The following is an 11,350-nucleotide window of genomic DNA, read 5'->3' as shown; positions in this document are numbered from 1 at the left end:
GACCTCCGTGAGGCGCTGCCACTTGGTGCAGAGAAGAGGCCGCCCCGCATCTCCGGGCAGAGCTGCGGGACCGGCTGCAGGTGCCCTAGGAGGCCTGGGGTTCCCGACGTGTCCACAGCTCCCGGCGGCCTGCTGCGCACACGGCGTCCCCGAAAGCATCGCCTCGTTCCCGACCCCGTCGGCCCGAAGGCCCCCCGGAACTTTCGGAACCCAGGAGCGCAGCTCCCCTCCCGTGTCCAGCCTGTCGCCGGCCGCCATGCTCGGCCCCCTTCACTCCGTGTCCTCCTCCCCAGCTGGACCCTCCCTCCACGTGCGCTCGTGGCCCTGCCCGCCTCTCTCTTCCCCAGCGAGGTCTGAAGCCAGTTCTTCCTGCTACCCCCCCGGACGCGGAACCATTTCCCCCCTTTTCCCTCCACGGCAGCCTGGGTTCCCCTCGCCCCTCCAAGCAGCCCCACCGTTACCGTGGCCCCTCGAAGGCCCGAGGCCTCCTGTCCTGCCTGCGGCTGCAGTCACCACCGGCCGTGCCCACCCGGGTCCCCCCGTGGCCCTGCGCAGGCGCGTCTGACCCCCGCGCCCGTCCCGCCCTCCCGACTCGGGCTCCGTGTCCTCTTGTGAAAAACGTCTTTAGAAACGCTGTTTGGTTTCCGCGTGGTTTTTTGACATGGGCGTCTCTAACTTCTGTCTTCCTCACCAGTCTGACCGAAAGCGCTCCGAGGGCAGGGACAGCAGGGGACGGAGGAGGAGCCGCCACATCCAGATGCTGACCCCTGGGGTCCCGGCCTCTGCTGGTGTTTCCTCCCCACTCTCTGGGGCTGGAGCAGCCCTCCCGGCAGGACCCCGGCACCTCTGGTGGCTCCCTGTCCCTCGGCCGGGCAGCGGCTCTGCCCCTCACCCCTTGGGCTCTCGGTGGTGACAGCCCCACCGTCACATCGCTCCTCATAGTGTAAGTTAATCCCATACCTGTGTAAAAATATGTGCCGATTTGTGATTAAGATATCCACATTTGGGGCGCCTGGGTGGCTTGGGGTTAAGCGCCCGACTTCGGCTCAGGTCATGATCTCGTGGTCGGTGAGTTTGAGCCCCGTGTCGGGCTCTGGGCTGACACCTCAGAGCCTGGAGCCTGCTTCGGACATGTGTCTCCCTCTCTCTCTGCCCCTCCCCGAGTTGTGTGCGCGCTCTCTCTCTCTCTCTCTCTCTCTCTCTCTCTCTCTCTCTCTCTCTCTCTCTCAAAAATGAAAAAAAGAATTTTTTTATAAGTGAGCAAAGTGAAATATCCACATTTATCCTTAAGAACAAACAAAAGGGAAGACAAAAAGAAAAACCCTAGATGTTTAGGTCGGTCACCTGTTTTTCTTGTGAGTGGAGCTGGTCAGGCACATTTTCAGATATGTACCTGATGTTATTAACATCTTGCATAACTGGGACTTTTGTCAAAACTCAGAAGGTGACGTTGGTACCTGACTAAACTACAAAATACTGCTCCAAAACCACTGGTTTTTCAGCAATGCCCTTTTTCTGTTCCGGGATCCAATCCGGGACATCACGTTGCATTTGGTGTTTCCTTAGTCTCTGGTTTGGGACAGTAACTCGGGTTTACCTTGTTTTTATGACCTTGACAGTTTCTATTGGATAGCGTCATTCCTCACGACGTTAAACTTATCCTTTACGTTTTAGTGCACTGAGCATATATGTAGAATAGCTGATTTTGATATCATTGTCTGCTGATTCTGTCACTTCTGGGCCTATTTTATTAATTGATCTTTTATTCCTGGTAACAGGTCACATTTCCTTGCCTTTCTTCCATGTCTGGTAATTTTTCTTGGATTCCAGAATTTGTGCTTTTATGTTGTGGGCTGCTGGATTGTGTTGTGTTCCTTCAAAGAGTGTTAGGCCTCCGTCTGGTGGCAGTGATCTGAGAATCCGTTTCCTCTTTTCAAAGCTTGCTCTTTAAGCATTTTTAGGACGAGCCTAGTTGAGCCCCAGCACTGAGGCATGGCCCTGTGGGGGAACATACTGGATGCCCTGGGTATCCCCCAAGGTGGCTGCACTGGCTGTTGCTAGTTAAAGGATTCCCAGCCCTGTGTGATCTCCTTCCCCAGCACTCGCTCTTTCCTTGGACTTGCCTTTGGCGCAGTCTCATGGAATCCCGCCGTCCCCGTGGACACATGGGTACACAGCCAGGCTCTGGCAGAGACCCTGTGCGGGCTTCTGGACCCTTCACATGCACGGCTCCGGCCTCCCCACACCACGCTCTCGGTTCTCCAGGACCACCAGCCCCTTTCGAAGGCTCTCTCCCCTGCCCCCCCCACAGCAGTCTGAAAGTTGTCTCTGGGCGAACAGCCAGGCTGAGTCTAGGCTCACCGTGTTCTTCTGAATGCGTCCCTGCAGTCCCTGCTGGCCTGTGTCTAGAGTCATGTGTGTGTGTTTTCCCGCCTTTCCAGGAGGACAGGCCCAGATCCTGTTGTCCCTTTGGGGCAGAAGCAGAACCTTTCTTGTTTCTTTTGGATTTAAAATTTCCCTTCCGGTCAAATTCTGTTTCCTTTCAAAGCATTATGTATCATGTTTCTTTGCCCCATGTTTCATTTTCTTCGTTTCCCAACTTGTTTTTTAAACTTCCAGTGCCTGAGTTCTGTCACACTTCTGAGTTACTGAATTCTGCTCTCTGTTGTCATTTTCGGAGTCCAGAGTCTGTTGTCATTTTCTGTAACTTAGCGTCCTGTGCCTTGTTTGGAACAGCGTGTGACAGTTTTGCTCGGCTCTGTAAGCGTGTCTTTCTGGTGTGCTTGCGTTCCGGCTTCCCCTTGCTGCCTCAACTCTTTTCTTCTTTCCCCTACTTGATGCAGCGGTCACGGGACTGGGGCTGTGACCCCGTCTGCCAGAATCGGGGTCAACCGTGCCTACAGCTGCACTTCCCGGGTGGGCACCATCTGGATGCCTACAACGACCCAGACCAGCACAGTGACCAAACTGAATGTCCCTTCCAAGAGTCAGAAAGTTTGGGTGTAAATGGAGAGAAGGAATAAAAGTAGCTGAGAGTGAGGGAATGAGTAAGTGGGTTGTCATGAGGGAAACCCAGTGCTGCATAAACACCTCGCAAGAGGTTCAGCAGCCATGACTTTGTCTCTTAGCTCGATTATTCCAGATGCCTGAAAGGGAGAAGTCCTGTGTCGCTGAGTTCACTCCTGCTGTTGGAACCAGGTCGAATAGAAGCCTGCGAACGTGAGTGGCCTCGTCCTGGGAGACGTTTTCATGGGATGTGATAAAGGCCTGGATAGTTGTCAATGACTGCATGGGATTCTAGTAATGGGCCAACATCTTAGGACTTTTGTGACCGTTTTGCTGTGTCTGGAGACCAGGGGATAAACTGTGATATTGCGATGGTGAGAAGCAATGTGTGGATTTGGTCTTTATCCCCATTTCCACCTGGAGCCTCTGACACCCTTGGAATTTCCAGCGATGAGAGCCATAAAGGTGTCTGTCACATTAACAAGGGGACTGTGGGAAGGCACCAGAGTGCAGGGGCCGGTGCCAGGGGAGATCTCAGTCCCACCCCCCTGACCTCCAGGGAGGGCAGGAAATTGGAGGTTGGATTGGATAAACCACCAGCGGTTGATGATTTCATGGATTATACCTCTGTAACGAAGCCTCCATAAAATCCTAACAGGATGGGATGCACAGAGCTTCGAGGTTGGTGAAGGCGAGCACGTGCTGGGAGAGGGGCGCCCCCTGCAGGGCACAGAAGCTCGGCGACCTTTCCCAACGCCTTGCCCTCCCTTCCGGCTCTCTTCCAGGATACAGATATTCATCTGTATCCTTTATCATACCCTTTCAGAATAAACCCAAACAGAAGCAAACTGTTTTCCTGAGTTCTGTGAGTCGCTCTAGCAAATGAATGGACTCCCAAGGAGGGGGGTCACAGGAACCTCCAGTCGCAGCCGGTTGGTCAGAAGCACAGGTGACGTGGACCAGGGATGGGCTGTGAAGGGGGTGCGGCTGTCTGCTGGGACTGAGCCCCTAACCTCTGGGTCTGACGCTATCTCCGGGTGGGGCCAGATTGGAGTTTAATTGTAGAACACCCGGCAGGTGTCCCAGAGAATCGCCGTGGGGAGAAAGCTCCACACATCCGGTGACCGAAGTGTCCGAAGGGAAGCAGGTAAGGAGGCTCCGTCCCACGAGCCTGGGAAGAGCTGGCTTTTCCCTACACGGGAGGTAGACCACCAACAGGGGTTTTCTAATACAGACTCCCCCCCCCTTACGATAACCGTGTGTGGGATTTGTCCGTGAGCCTCTTCTGGTGCTCAGTTGATGAGGATTTCGTTCTCCTGACCTTGCGGGAGGGGTGTTCAGGCAGCTTTCCCCCCTCGGCAGAGGTGCTGGTGGCCGGCTCCTGCCGGGATGCCTGGGTCTGCTTCCCTCCACGCTGATCCAGGTGTCGTCTTTCCTTCCTCTCTGTCCCCTGACCCTGCTAGGCTTTTATTCCTTCCCGGCAGCTCCTCCTCAGTCTGGGGCCTGACCTTGCAGCCCCGGCGGGAAGTGGCAAAAGCTGAGAGGAACCTGCCAGGCTCCTTGCCGCGTGAACTCGCCCACTGTGTTCCCTGCAGATGCTTGTGGCCAGTTTCGGCTTCTCTTTCTCTGGGGTCTGCGAGGCGTTCGGTTGTGTTGTTCCCTCTGCTTTCTGCCCCACGAGTGCCAGTGACAGGTCTTGTGGCTGTTATCTTGCCACGTTATCTTAGAGATTGTGAAGCTGCCTTCGAAAATGTCATCCTTGGGTTTGGCTTGCCTGACCGGTTGCTCTGATTGTACGTGGGCAGCAGCAGCCTTCTGGGCCCTTCCCCGGACCCCCCCCCCCCCCCGGCCGGGTCAGTGAGCGTTTCAGACATTTTTGTGGGTGGGTGCTGGCATCTGAGTGGGGCTTGTTTTGCATTTCCCTCATGACCGTGATACGGAACACCTTTCATATGCTGACCACTCATCCATCTTTGGCAAATGGTCTATTCAGATATTTTGCACATTTTTAAGTTGGGTTGTCTTTTTTTTAACTCGAAGCACTGTTCATACACAGTGTGCTGCTTACCTTTCATTTTCTCAGTGGAGTCTTGAGCAGAAGCTTTTAATTTCGATGAAGTCCAATTCATTAATCCTTTATGACCAGTTTGTTTAATGAGTGAAGAAATCTTTACCTACCCTAAAGTCATGAAGACAGTCTTCAGTTTCCTCTAAAAGCATTATGGTTTTAGTTTTTCTGCTTAGATCTCTTGGCAATGAGTCAACAGATCTACGACTCAGATTTCATTTTTTGTCCACAGGCATATGTAATTCAGCACCTTTGGTTACAAAGATTTTTCTTTCCCCAGTGTGAATTGTATTGGCTACTTTGCAGAAAATTGCCCATATTCATGGGAATCGATTTTTGTCCCACCCATCAACTCATTATCCATAAGCCAGTATTGCCGTCAGTCTTGAATTGGTGCAAGTCCTCCAACCTTATTCTTTTCAAATTTATTCTTACAAACTTATTTTGGCCACTGTTACACCTGTGCATTTCCACGTAAATTTAAAATTAGATTGTGAACTTCTACAAAAGAAAGGCCTACTAGGATTGTAGGCATTTGGTAGATAAACTGTGGAGAATAAACATCGTAACGATATTCTCTAGTCCATGAATATAGTATAGTTCTCTATTTAGGCTTTCTTTCAGCAGTGTTTTGTACTTTCCATCATACAGATCTTATACTAAGTTTTCACATTTTTTATGCCTTTGTAATTACTATTATTTTCAATTTTGAACTGTTCATCGCTCTGTATGGAAGTACAATTCATTATTTACCTTTTATTTTGTGGTCCTAATAAACTCCCTTGCTGTGTCTAGTAGTATTGTTGAAAACTCCCTATGATTTTCTAATTTTGACTATGATCTGCAAATAAAGACACTTCCTTCTTTTCTAATGAATATACCTTTTATTAAATTACCTGCTTGCACTGGCTAAGGCCTTCATTATAGATGTTGAATAGAAGTCATAAAAGTACAGGAATCCTTGCCTTGTTCTGAATCTGGTCTTTTTTTTTTTTTAAATATGAGACTACCTAGTTTTTTTGTACATGCCCTTTATCAGTTTGAGGACTTTTTCCTGCCATTACTAATTTGCTGATTGTAAATAGGTGTTGAATCCTGTCCCCCCAAATTTTTTTTCTGCAAACCACATGCGTTTTTTCTGTATTAACAAGATCATAAACTACATTGATTATCTACTGTTAAAGCAACCTTGTATTCCTGGGATAAACCCATTTGTTCACAATCTGTCATCTTTTTTACATACTGTTGGACTTTATTTGCTAGTATAAGGGGATCTTGCTTCTGTATTCATGAAGGATATTGGCCTGTAGTCTTCCGGCATAGTGCTTTTAAATGAACAGTTAAGCCTTGCTCACAATATCAAAAATTTACAGAAGTTTTCCAGAAGAGGTTGTATATTATAGATATAATTTTTTTCTCCATTGTTTGATAGAATTCATTGGTGAAACCATCTGTGCCTGGAGTTCTCTTTGTGGGAATGTTTTTAAACTAGAAGTTGAATTTATGTAACAGCTATAGGGCTGTTCAGGTTGTCTATTTCTTCAGAGAAGCTGGATAACTTGTTTCCAGTAATCTGTTTTATTTAAGCCCATAAACCTGGTCATAATAACCCCTTATCTGAAAAATTGAGCAGAAAGGATTGAACACACAGCTCCCCCACCACCAGTCTTCCGTATCAGAGTGGTACCTTTGTTACAAGTGATTAGCCTACATCATTATCACCCGAAGTCCATGGTTTACATTAAGGTTCACTCTTGGTGTTGTGTATTTTACAGGTTTTGACTAATGTATAATGACTTGTATCCACCATTATAGTATCACACCTAATAGTTTTACTGCCCTAAAAATCCTCTGTGCTCTGTCTGTTCATCTCTCCCTCCCCTGACTCATGGCAACCACTGATCTTTTACTGTCTCCATGGTTTTGCCTTTTCCAGAATGTCATATAGTTGAAATCATACAATATGTAGCTTTTTCAGATTAGTTTCTTTCACTGAGTCATATACATTTAAGTTTCCTCCAGGCCTTTTTGTGGCTTGATAGTTAATTTCATTTTAGTGCTAAAGAACATTGTTTGGACAGACCACAGTTTATTTATCCACTCACCTACCAAAGGACATCTTGACAGCCTCCTTGTTTTGTTGGCAATTAGGTCTAAAGCTGCTATAAAATCACATGCAGGTTGTTGTACGGACGTAAGTTTCAACTCCATTAGATAAATATCAAGAAGCTCGATGGCTGGATTGTATGGTAAGAGTATGTTTGGTTTTGTAAGCAACCGCCAAAATGACTTCAGAAGTGGCTATACCATTCCTACCAGCAATGAATGACAGTTCCTCATCCTTTTGAACATCCATAGAATCTCTAGTGAGGTTGCCACTCTCATTCCTTTTTTTTTTTTTTTTTTAATTTTTTTTTTCAACGTTTATTTATTTTGGGGACAGAGAGAGACAGAGCATGAACGGGGGAGGGGCAGAGAGAAAGGGAGACACAGAATCAGAAACAGGCTCCAGGCTCTGAGCCGTCAGCCCAGAGCCTGACGCGGGGCTCGAACTCACGGACCGCGAGATCGTGACCTGGCTGAAGTCGGACGCTTAACCGACTGCGCCACCCAGGCGCCCCTGCCACTCTCATTCCTGATGTGGATAATTCATGTCTTTTGTGGTTGGTTTGTGATTAGAGCGTTACCAGTTGTATTGATACTTTTTTAAAATTGAAGTTGACACACAATGTTATGTTAGTTGCAGGTATATAACATAGTGACCCAGACAAGTCTCTACATCATACTGTGCTCCCCACGTGTACCTCCGATCTGTCGCCATACAACGCTATTACAATACCACTGACTACATTCCCTGTACTGTGCCTATCACCCTCGTGATTCATTCATTCCATAACTGAAAGCCTGTACTTCCCACACCCGATCACCCATTTTACCCATCGCCCCACCTCCCTCCTCTCTGGCAACCACCAGTTCTACGTTTTGTTTTGTTTTGATGGGTCTGTTTCTGCTTTGTTTATTCATTTTTAGATTCCACATAAAGGTGAAATCATATGGTATTTCTTTCTCTGAAAGTTCACTTAGAGAGTTCACTTATTTAGTTCACTTAGCATAATACCCTGTAGGACCATCTATGTTGTGACAAATGGAAAGACCTCATTCTTTTTTATGACTGATACTCCATTGTATATACATAGTACACCACATCTTTACCTTCATCTACTGGTGGACACGTGGGCTGCTCCCAAATCTTGGCTATTATAGATACTACTGCAATAAATACAAGGGAGAATATTATCTGTTTGAATTTAGTTTGTTTTTTTTTTTTACCCCCCACAGGGTAAATATCTCCTAGTGGAATTACTAAGTCATATGGTATTTCTAATTTTAATATTTTGAGGAACCTCCATACTGTTTTCCAGAGTGGCTGCACCAGTTTGCATTGTCACCAAGTGTACAGGGGTCGTTTGTCTCCTTTTTCATCCTCCCCAACACTTATTTCTTGTCTGATTTTAGCCACTCTTGACAGGGAAAAGGTGATACCTCATTGTATTTTGATTTTCATTTCCCTGATGATGAGTGATGTTGAGCACCTTTTCATGTCTGTTGGCCATCTGTATGTTTTTGAAAGAATATCAGTTCAGGGCAGTATCTGCCTTTTTTTTTTTTTTTTTTTTTTTTGTATTCCCTACACCCAACGTGGGGCTCAAACTCATGATCCTGAGATCAAGAGTCATATGATCTTCCAACTGAGCCAGCCAGGCACCCATCTCTGCCCATTTTATTCAGATTACTGTGTATGTGCTCAGTTGTATATATTTTCAGTATTTTGGTTATTACATATTTGGGCATACTTTGGATATTAACTCCTTGTCAGATATATCATTTGCAGGTATCTTCTGCCTTTCAGTAGGTTTATCGTTTTCCTTCGCTGTGCAGAAACTTTTTAATTTGGTATAGTCCCAGTTTATTTTGGTTTGGTTTCTCTTGACTCAGGAGACATCTGTAAATATGTTGCTAGGGTTGATGTCCAAGAGATTACTGCCTGGGTTTTCTTCTGGGAGTTTTATGGCTTTAGGTCTCCCATTTAGGCCTTTAGTCCATTTTGAGTTGATTTTTATATATGGTATAAGGAAGTGTTTCATTCTTTTTCACATGGCTGTCCAGTTCTCCCAGTAGCATTTATTTGAAGAGACCATCTTCTCCCCATTGTATATTGTCTTTGCTGTATATTGACCATAGAAGCCTGGGTTTATTTATGGGCTCTTTTATTCTGTTCTGTTGATCTCTATGTCCTTTTTGTGCCACAACTACACTGTTTTGATAACTATGGCTTTGCAGTGTATCTTGAAATCTGGGATTGTGATACCTTCAGCGTTGTTCTTCCTCAAAATTGCTTTAGCTATTTGGAGTCTTTTGTGCCTCCATACAAATTTTAGTATTTGTTTTAGTTCTGTGAAAAGTGCTAGTATTTTGCTAAGGATTGCAATGAATCTGTAAATTGCTTTGAGTAGTATGGACATTTTAACAACATTCTAATCCATGAACATGGAGTATCTTATCATTTGTTTCATTTCAATGATGTTCATAATCCGGCTTTTTCCCCCCATTTTTTTCTATTACATTCATTTCTGTTCTGACATTTAATGTTTCTTCTATTTCTTTGCTCCTCTAATTTTTCTTTATTTTCCTAAAGTGGAAGCTTAAGTCATTGAATTTACGCCTTTATACTTTGCACAAGTTGAATTTGTATTAATTTATTGAGACTTAATATCCCAGAACATGACCTATCTTGGTAGATATTTCATGTGTACTTGAAAAGAAGGCATATTCTGTCTGGTCTTGTCAGGTAGTATGTTCCCTGTTAATTATATCCAGTTGGTGGACAGTATCATCAAGGTTTCTATATCCTACTGATTTCTTCTGTCTACTTATTTCATCAATTATTGGGGGTGTGTTGAAATCTTACTAGTTGGAATTATGTCTCTCCTGGCAGTTATATCCGTTTCTGTGGCATGTACTTTGAAGTTCTGTTATTATTATCATCCCTTCTTAACGAATTGACCCCTTTATTACTATGAAATGACTCTATGCCTAGTAATGTGCTTTGCTCCAAAACCTGCTTCGTGTAATATTAATACAGCTACGTCAGATGTCTTTCAGTTAGTGTCCCACATGCATATACTTGACATTTGTGTCTTCATATTTAAAATGAGTTTCTTGTGGGCAGCATACAGTTTAATCTACTATCTTGCTGCTTTCTGTATGTACCATCTGGTCTTTGAAGTTGAATGACAAAAGATAAAATATAGAAATAGGATATATTATTCTCCAACATGTTTCTAATATGGTGCTTTGTTTAAGATTTAAAAAAAAGACCGAGAAAGTATTCTATAAGACTGTGTCTCCTCTAAAATGTAATTTTGGAAAAAAACCCTCCCTTTATAGGTGGACATCTACAGCATGCAAAGACGCTTTCTAAATTTGTATTTTTTTCACCATGGTAAGTGTGCTCTGTAATCCTCACCACCTGTTTCAGCCACGCCCCACTCACCTCCCCTCTGGTAACCACCAGTGTGTTCTCTGTATTAAGAGTGCTTTGGGGTGCCTGGGTGGCTCAGTAGGTTGAACGTCCAGCTCTTGATTTCAGCTGAGGTCACGATCCCAGGGTTGTGGGATTGAGCCCTGCATCGGGCTCTGGGCTAAGTGTGGAGTCTGCTTAAGATTCTCTCTCTCCTTCTGCCCCTCTACCTCAACTTGCACTCTCTCTAAAGTAAAATTTTTTTTAATTAAAAAAGTGTTTCTTCATTTGTCTTTTTCCTTTGCTCATTTGTTTCTTACATTCCACATGAATGAGATCTATGGTATTTGTCTTTCTCTGACCAATTTCACTTAGCATTGTATTCTCTAGCTCCATCCATGTTGTTGCAAATGGCAAGATTTCATTCTTTTTGATGTCTGAATATCCCATTTTACGTATACGTGTCTGTATGTATATGTATGTGTACATGTAGACATATACACACATCTTCATTTATCAGTGGACACCTGGGCTACTTTCATAATTTGGCTATTGTGAATAATGCTGCAATAAACTTAGGGATGTGTGTGTCCCTTCAAATTAGTGCTTTTTGTATTTTGGGGTAAATACCTAGTGCGATTACCGGGCCATTAGGTAGTTCTATGTTTAATTTTCTGAGGACCCTCCGTACTGTTTTCCACAGTGGCTGCACCAACTTGCATTCCCACCAACAGCGCACGAGTGCTTTTCCCACA

Source organism: Felis catus, chromosome A2, assembly GCF_018350175.1.
Source record: "Felis catus isolate Fca126 chromosome A2, F.catus_Fca126_mat1.0, whole genome shotgun sequence".
NCBI lineage: Eukaryota > Metazoa > Chordata > Mammalia > Carnivora > Felidae > Felis > Felis catus.
Note: the sequence above shows the minus strand (reverse complement) of the source record.